At 44.7% G+C, this 9179-nt stretch overlaps 1 protein-coding gene and 2 long non-coding RNA genes across 3 annotated transcripts in view; 2 read left to right on the top strand and 1 right to left on the bottom strand.

Annotated features, from left to right (window-relative positions):
- Nucleotides 1–9179, top strand: part of LOC141182808 (uncharacterized) — a 431479-nt gene that overhangs the window by 296986 nt on the left and 125314 nt on the right. The window lies entirely within an intron of this gene.
- On the bottom strand, nucleotides 7405–7909 carry LOC141182863 (uncharacterized). The gene is made up of 3 exons (XR_012257973.1): nucleotides 7759–7909; nucleotides 7627–7684; nucleotides 7405–7476 (listed from the first exon to the last, which is right to left on the bottom strand). It is a non-coding gene; the product is annotated as an uncharacterized lncRNA (long non-coding RNA).
- LOC141182864 (uncharacterized) lies at nucleotides 8050–8434 on the top strand. Its single transcript, XR_012257974.1, has 3 exons — nucleotides 8050–8080; nucleotides 8155–8212; nucleotides 8363–8434. It is a non-coding gene; the product is annotated as an uncharacterized lncRNA (long non-coding RNA).

The raw sequence follows: 9179 nt of genomic DNA, 5'->3' as shown, positions 1-9179 counted from the left end.
AGGTGGGTAGGGTTTAGAAACCCTTGAGCCAATAGAAAAGGGGGTGTGTAGTCTCTCCGCCAATGGGTGTGGGGAGGGTGTGGCATGACACATGGCAATCACCACTACACCGCCGCATCCACGGCAAACTCGTCATGTGATCCATGACGCGGCAAGCAAGTGGGGAACCACGTGACCACGCGTCATGGAGCACATATTGATACGGTCAGTGAGGACACCACAGAGAACAGTGAAGCCATGCGTACCGCCCAGTCCACAGACATATATAGTAAAATACAACCGGAGAGAAAAAGAAACTAGCATAATGGGGTAAACTGTCAATAATAGCATATCCCAAATGTGTATATATATATCTAAGGGGTATAGGCGATAGCCAATTATATATAAGTCAGAGTTATATATAAATAAGTTAATTGACCATGACAAAATAAATATAGTATATCTTTAAGAAAAGCATGAAGTATAACATGATTATATGAGATCATAGTATAAATGCATAATCAGATATAAGAAAATATCTCTCAAAATATTGATCTATAAATGCGAAATATATACAATAATAACTATGGACAAAAAATGCGCACACAGAAAAAAGTTACAGGTCTTGAGAGACAATACAGCGCCAGCAATTATGTCCATGTTATCCAATAGCAGAATGGAAGTCCTCAACATCATTGACGGATAGAAATGGAGATACAGTATCACGTATACAAACATGCCAATCGCCTTGTAATGCCTTTATGAATATTTGGTAGAAAAAGACAACGAACTCTCATGGAGGAACACTAAAGAAATTGAAAAAAGTTAAAATACAAACAAACTACCCAACCATACTAGATAAAAAGGTAAGACGAAATAGCTAAAACAATGTGGATATAGGTGATCAGAGAAATGGGGCATAACTAATATTTTCGTTCAAGCCCAATGGATGGAGTGTTTTTAAAGTCCAAAACCATGTGCTCTCTTTCTGGGCTAATAGTTGGCTCGTTCTGCCAACCCTAATATTAGTGGTGATCATGTCAATAATAGAGATGAGCGGTGTTCGACTCGAACTGTTCGGCAATCTCAAATTCGAGCTGTTTTGGGCGGTGTTCGAGCCGTTCGGCGAACACGAACAATTTGAAAAAAATTTGGCTGTTCGAGTTGATATTCGATAACTGTTCTTGCACCAAAATCATAACTGGATTTTTTCTCAGTAATGCTGAAAATTAATGTTAATACGCAGTTTGAGTGTACAGCGGGGCGGGGGGGAGGGGCAGGGGATGGATCTCTACAGAAATAATGAAGATCTTCGGCACCATTTTCTCACTGCTGCAGCTGCGTGTTAGACGGTACCGCTGTTGCTGTGTGCGCTATACTTTGTTAATTTCAAGCCAATTTTCGCACAAATCTACAGATAGCTTGGGAGTAGGGAATAGTTGTGATTGCAGTCCTTTTGAGGACTAGGATACATCATTTCCTACCACTTTTATCAGGCAGGTCTGTGCTCTTAAATAGATAGGTTGGGAGTAAAGACTAATTGTAATTGCAGTCCTTTTGAGGGCTAGGTTACATCAGTTCCTATCACTTTTTGCCAGGCATGTCTGTGCCAGTGCTGTGCAAGTTTTTTTCACAGCATTTGGCTAAATCTAGCAAAGCAAATCCTTTTTGGCCTCTTGCAGTGTGTGTTAGTCAGTGGAGTAGCCTATCTGTGTTGCAAGCAAACCACCTGTGTATAGAATACAATTTTTTTTACTGCACCTAGTGAAGTAAAACCTTTTGGGCATAGCATCATTCTATTAGTCCATCTATACTAACCTCCACCAAGTTGCAAATTCAAAATAATTTTTATCTGCATCTAGCTCTGAAAAAATATTTCGGCTTGTAGCAGTGTGTGGGACTTGTTCTATTAGTCCATCTATACTAACCTCCACCAGGTTGCAAATTCAATATAATTTTTATCTGCATGTAGCTCTGAAAAAATATTTCGGCTTGTAGCAGTGTGTGGGACTTGTTCTATTAGTCCATCTACACTAACCTCCACCAGGTTGCAAATTCTAAATAATTTTTATCTGCATCTAACCCAGCCAATACTTTTGGGCTAATACCACAGTTTGGCCACTCAGCTCTGCTCGGTTCCCATCTATTGTTTTTTGTGCAAACAACTCCAGAGTTGTCAATTAGTTAACCACCAAAATGAGTGGAAAAAGGTCTGCTGCTGGTGGAAAGGGGAATAGGCGTGTTGGGAAGGGAAAAAAAGGTTGTGTCCGTGGGGTAGGTGCAGAAGAAAGACCATCTTCCAGCCAAACTAAGATGTCTACTTCTTTTAGGGACAATGTGATAAGATCCCTTTCTTACGGCCACGCCAATCGCTACAAATTCCAGATGAGGCACAAAAACAGCAGGTGCTTCAACGGATATCAAGTGCTCCTTTAAGTGGGCTCTCCTCCACCTCAACTTCAACATCACAAATACTCCAGTCCTCAGAGGTGTCACCCCAATCTCACTTGCTTCCTCACAGCTCCCAAGTCTCCAGCTGCCCGTCTGAGTATGGGGTAGAACAGATGGTTGAGTCTGCTGAGCTGTTTACTCATACTATAGCCTGGGAATCAGAGGTCGGCTCCAGAGCTTCTGTGAATCCAGACGAGGAAATGATCTGCACTGATGCCCAGAATCTTTATGAGTCGGATCCAGGACCAGACGCAGAAGGTTCTGACCATAATGTAGACCCTCGTTCCCAAACTGTAACTCCTGTTGGTGGAGACAATGAGGAAGACGATGAGGAGACTCAAATACCTGATTGGAGCGACAACTTGAGTTTTTTGTCAGGGCAGGAAGAGGTTGGCCCTGAGGACGACGGGTGTGATAACACACAGGGTGATGATGACGAGGTTGGAGATCCCACTTACTGTCAACCCACAGTCAGCCAGTCGATGAGGTCAGCAGAGGAGGTGGAGGAGGATGCTAGTGACGACGAGGTCAGGTTGCGCCTTCCTGGACAGAGACGTAGTACTGGAAGCACGTCAACAACTGCATCCTCAAACACAACTCTGCCTCTGACCACAAGTCGTGGTGGCTCTTCAGGTCGCATGGGTGCTAAGCCTTGCATAGCCTGGGCATTTTTTCAGATCGATAAGGATGACCCAACTCGTGTTATCTGTAAGATTTGTCAGCAAAAGCTAAGTAGAGGCCAAAAAATACATAGTTTGAGTACTTCATGCATGAATCGGCACATGGATATGAAGCATAAGTTGCAGTGGGAAGCTCACTGTGCTACAATGCCGCCTAACCGGCCGGGCCAACCACCGTCTGCCACATCTTGTGCATCCGCGGCCTCTTCATCCTCTGTGACTGGGGGGATAGCAGTCACACCTGTTTTGGGACGCAGACCAGCCACCTCTTTACCCGCAACAGCCAGCATGATTGGCAGGTCATCATTTTCTTTGGAGGTGGAAACACCAGCTGGTGTTCAGCGCTGTCCGACATCGATAGCACCACCTTTCGATCAAGGCAACCTAACATGTCCGCCTGCATCTTCCTCACAAACCGGCAGTTTGCCGGGGACACCCTTCTCAACCCCGTCTAAGCACAACAGCCAGCCCTCGATCCCTCAGATGTGGACAAGTAAAAGACCATTTCCTCCTAGCCATGAGAAAGCTAAGAGGTTGAATTTCACCATCTGCAAGCTCTTGGCTACAGAAATGCTGCCTTTCCGCCTGGTGGACACAGAGGATTTTCGAGACCTTATGTCCATCGCAGTGCCCCAGTACCAGATGCCCAGTCGGTACTACTTCTCAAAGAAAGGTGTGCCTGCGCTCCACCAGCATGTCGCACACAACATCACCGCTTCTTTGAGAAACTCTGTATGTGACAGGGTGCATTTCACCACAGACACTTGGATGAGTAGGCATGGACAGGGGCGTTACATGTCACTGACTGGGCACTGGGTAACTATGGTGACAGCAGGACAAGGGGATGCTGTCCATGTCTTGCAGTCCCCACAAGTTGTGCGTCAATCCTCTTTATCTCGAAGTTCCTCCACTGCTTCTGCCTCCTCAACCTCCTCTCGGTCTTCCACCTGCACCCAAAGCCTGTCTGGTCATGCCACAAGCTTTCTAACTGCGCAGAAGTGATCCTGCACACCTCCTTACTATGCTGGCAGCAGGGCTCAACGTCATCAGGCGGTTTTTACTTTGAAATGTCTGGGAAATGTGAGTCACACAGCTGAGGAGTTGTGGTCAGCTCTGGAGAACCAGTTTCATGAATGGTTGTCTCCACTGGACCTGAAACCGGGGAAGGCCGTGTGCGACAATGCTGCAAACCTGGGTGCGGCCCTTCGCCAGGGCAATGTCACACACGTGCCTTGTATGGCTCACGTGTTGAACCTGGTTGTCCAGCAATTTTTAGCCCACTATCCCGGACTAGATGGCCTTCTGCAGAGGGCACGGTCGCTGTGTGCTCACTTCCGCCGTTCGCATCCCACAGCTCAGCGACTTACATCTCTACAGAAGTCGTTGGGCCTGCCACTTCACCGGCTAAAATGCGATGTGCCTACCCGGTGGAATTCAACTCTGCACATGTTGCAGTGACTGTGGCAGCACCGACAAGCCCTGGTGCAATACGTTCTGACGTATAGCCTGGGCCAACGAGATCCAGAGGTGGGGCAAATCACGCTGGAGGAGTGGTCTCAGATCAGGGACCTATGCACCCTTCTGCACAGTTTTGAAATAGCGACGAAGATGTTTAGTGCTGACGATGCCATTATCAGCATGACTATTCCGGTGATTTACGTGCTGCAGCACATGTTAAACAGAATTCGGAGTCAGGTGGTGGCACAAGAGGAGGTGGAGGAAGTAGAGGAGGAGGAGTTGTATGCGGAAGGGCTAACATCTGCAAGGTCCAGACGGTCGGCAGCACCAAGGCGGCAGGCATGTGAGGGTGGGGGAGATGGATTTACCAGGGAGCATGGTAGCAGCCAAACTAGTGAGGAAGGTGCAGGAGCCCAGGAAGAAGTGGAGGATGAACTGATGGAAGACTCATCAGATGAGGGAGACCTTGATCACATTTCTGTTGTGCGAGGTTGGGGGGAGAGGGCAGAGGAAGGAAGCATGATTGTTACCTCGCCACCAACACAACAGGGACTTGGTGCTCCTGGATGCGCAAGACACATGAGTGCCTTCTTGCTGCACTACCTGCAACATGACCCTCGAATTGTGAGAATTAGAAATAATCCTGACTACTGGGTTGCCACACTGTTAGATCCCCGGTACAAAAGTAAATTTGCAGAAATTATTCCTGCCATAGAAAGAGATGCATGCATGCAGGAGTATCAGCAGAGACTGTTGCAGAATCTTACATGTGCTTTTCCCCAAAACACTAGTGTCGCACGTAGTGAATCTCACAGTTCCAACTTGCCAACTGTGGGACCGTCGAGTGTTCAGCACTCAAAACGTAACAGAAACACAGTATCTGCTGGTAACATCAATTTTGCGGAATCATTTCACCACTTTTTTAGCCCATCCTTTGCAAGGCCACAGGAGACAAGAAGTCTGACACATAGTCAACGCCTAGAGACGATGGTACAGGAGTATCTCCAAGTAAACATTGAAGCCATGACTGTGTCACTGGACCCTTGCTCTTTTTGGGCTTCCAGTGTTCCTATTATATAGTGGTTTTCCCATCTAATTTTATGCAGTAATTGTAGAGTGTGTTTTGTATCTTTGAGATGAGCTGGCAGGAGGGGGACTAGGTTTTGTAGATGACTGTCAATAAATCTCAATAAATTGGAGGTTAGACTTTGAATCCCCGATATAATAGGTCTGCCGGGTGGGTTAATCAATGACTTATGAATTTTTGGGAGATAGTAGAATACAGCTATTCTAGGATACGATGTAAGTATGTATTCGTACTCATTTTTAGTGAGAAGGCCTTCACTTAGGCCTTTGTTTAGCAGTTGCTTCAGTTCTATGGTATATTTTGGAGTTGGGTCAAAGGACATTAATTCATAGGTTTGTGTATCGTTTAGGAGTGTAAGGCATTCGTTATGATATTGTGCATAGTCCAAAATGACAATACCTCCGCCTTTGTCTGCCGGGCGTATAACCAGGTCCCGGTTTTGCGCTATTGTTTGAATTGCCTTACGTTCACCTCTGGTAAGGTTATGTTTGATTTTAGAGCAATTTTTATCACTTATACGGTAAATGTCATCTATCACGTTTTTTTGAAATGCTTCCATTGACTCCGAATATTCATTCAGAGGATGGAAGTTTGATTTCTTTTTTAGTGTGGTATGATGGAGAATTTGATTAGTGATATGAGGGGAAGTTGTGGTGATGCTATTGTTATTTTTATTTTTTGTCGCATGAATTTTTTCACCCCTAATAAAGGCCTCGAATTTATCAAATCGGGATGCTGGTGCGTATTTCAGGCCCTTGTTCAATAATTTACATTCATCCGGTTTTAAGGTATAGTGGCTCAGGTTGAAAATAGAGGAGTTGTCTTGATTCATTAATAGGGCCTATATTAACTCCTTCCCTCTCCTTCCCTTCTAGGTCCTCCTCACCTACCTCAAGCTATCTACCCATTAACCTCTTGAAGCACGCTCCAAGCAAGATCCCTACCCATTGTGTTTTTAGTTGCAAATGGTCAGCCAACATCATGGTTTTTTAAATTAACTAACAATTTTATCCCAAAAAATTTTTTGCCAATACCTTTTATTATCTAATAAAATATTTATCTATTTATCTATTTGCCTACATCACCTTTTTAGTACCTCTAACCTACCAAGACCAGCGCAGATACCCTATTCTTATTTGTATTTAACCCTTGCAGCCTTTCTGGTTCACTGATTGTATCAGCTGCAGGTCTAGGTTATAGTCTAACAGCGCCCCCTATCAGTAACAACTTTTAATAGATAAATCTAAAAGTACCCTTATCAATATACATAAAGACACAACCCAGGCTATCCCTAGAATTCCCTATTGGACTCGTGGCCTTCTTAGCAGCGGAGGTTGACACCCTAGCGAATGGATTTGGTGTCCCCTCTCCACGTCGGCTCTCCCTTAACCCTTTTTACCCTTAAACAGACATACACATACATAAAAAAGTCATCAAAGATTGATGGATACCGGCAGTCGTGTTACTGCCCACCTCCGCCCATCAGCACCCGTACTGCCTGGCCGACCACATGCACAGAATGATGGAGGTGGATGCGTCTGCTGACGCTCCCTCCTCCAAGCAGTATATAATACATCAGTCAAGCAAAAAAGCAAAAACAAGGGAAATGCAAAAATAAATATAGTGCACTGATATGGACAACTAAGTCAAATGTACCAATAATGATAAGAAAAAACGCAGCACTACTGGACCTGGGTGCTTGAGTAGGGTCCAAAGCCTTGAGATATAGTGATAACCTCAGCACACCAATTGATATAAAAGGTACTTTTATTAGCAGTCCACAGTAAAGACGTTTCGGTCAACACGACCTTCATCAGTGTACTGCATATAAACAGAAATATACAGAAATAGAGACATTATAGTGATTGTAAAATTACAATATATATTATGAGACATATATAAAGAGAAGAGGTCTATGTGTCTATGTAACCTTTATCCAGCAAATAAAATAAGAAGAACGGAGCAACCTACCAAATTACTGGGATGGGAGCAGGAAAGAGGAAGGAGATGGGACCCAATACTGGGGATCCTATGGAGAGAGTGCATACCATGAAGATATGTGGAACTGGAATAGGGTGAGGGCTATAAGAGAGGAAAACATACCGTGTAGGTGAAGAGCCTGAAGTAAAGTGCTGCCTGGATCGCGGTATCCACCGCTGGATATTAGCAGGGTGTGTGTATAGAGGGACTGGCTATAAGTATGGGTGTAGGGGAGGAGGATTTGGCAGTCAGCCAATGGGAGCAGTGAAAGTGCCGGTGAATAGCGCTAGATGCGGTGACGTCACAGGAAGTGACGCGAGGCGGGGAGGTGCCGGCTTCTGATTGGTCCGGTGCCGCGCATGCGCACATGCGTGCGTGTCAGCCGGCGTGCAGGTGCGTTCCAGGGATCCAGGCAGCACTTTACTTCAGGCTCTTCACCTACACGGTATGTTTTCCTCTCTTATAGCCCTCACCCTATTCCAGTTCCACATATCTTCATGGTATGCACTCTCTCCATAGGATCCCCAGTATTGGGTCCCATCTCCTTCCTCTTTCCTGCTCCCATCCCAGTAATTTGGTAGGTTGCTCCGTTCTTCTTATTTTATTTGCTGGATAAAGGTTACATAGACACATAGACCTCTTCTCTTTATATATGTCTCATAATATATATTGTAATTTTACAATCACTATAATGTCTCTATTTCTGTATATTTCTGTTTATATGCAGTACACTGATGAAGGTCGTGTTGACCGAAACGTCTTTACTGTGGACTGCTAATAAAAGTACCTTTTATATCAATTGGTGTGCTGAGGTTATCACTATAAATGTACCAATAAGTGATTACGTTGATAGGATGTAAAAGTATTAGCTCAAAAAGCCGTTCTAGACAAATAAAGTGCAGCAGTGCTGATAATTCGGGGCAAGGAGATGACAACAATATGCCCCTACCGTAATAAGAAGCCCATATGTTCAGTCGCAAGAAATAGACAACAATTTTTCATGCTGGACATGGAGAGGCTATGTGGGGCTCATGCTGGACATGGGGAGGCTATGTGGGGCTTATACTGTATATAGAGGTTATGTGGGGCTCATGCTGTATATGTGGAGGCTATGTGGGGCTCATGCTGTATATAGAGGTTATGTGGGGCTCATGCTGTATATGTGGAGGCTATGTGGGGCTCATGCTGTATATGTGGAGGCTATGTGGGGCTCATGCTGTATATAGAGAGGCTATGTGGGGCTCATGCTCTATATAGGGAAGCTATGTGGGGCTCATGCTGTATATAGGGAGGCTATGTGGGGCTCATGGTGTATATAGGAAGGCTATGTGGGGCTCATGCTATATATAGGGAGCCTATGTGGGGCTATTAAGGTTCATAGGGGCTGTGTGTGGGCTCTTACGGTATATAGGGGGCTCATATGTTATATAGAAGGGGAAATATTTATATATACACGGTATATAGAGGGAAATAAGCATACTTAATTCTGTTCAATATTAAGTGTTCTAATTATTTTAGATTAATATTAATTGTAATTAATATGT

Source organism: Phyllobates terribilis, unplaced genomic scaffold (genome assembly GCF_046119375.1).
Source record: "Phyllobates terribilis strain yellow unplaced genomic scaffold, ASM4611937v1 Scaffold_36__1_contigs__length_13169755, whole genome shotgun sequence".
Lineage (NCBI taxonomy): Eukaryota > Metazoa > Chordata > Amphibia > Anura > Dendrobatidae > Phyllobates > Phyllobates terribilis.
The sequence above is the reverse complement of the archived record's forward strand: the minus strand, read 5'-3'. Positions and strand labels throughout refer to the sequence as shown.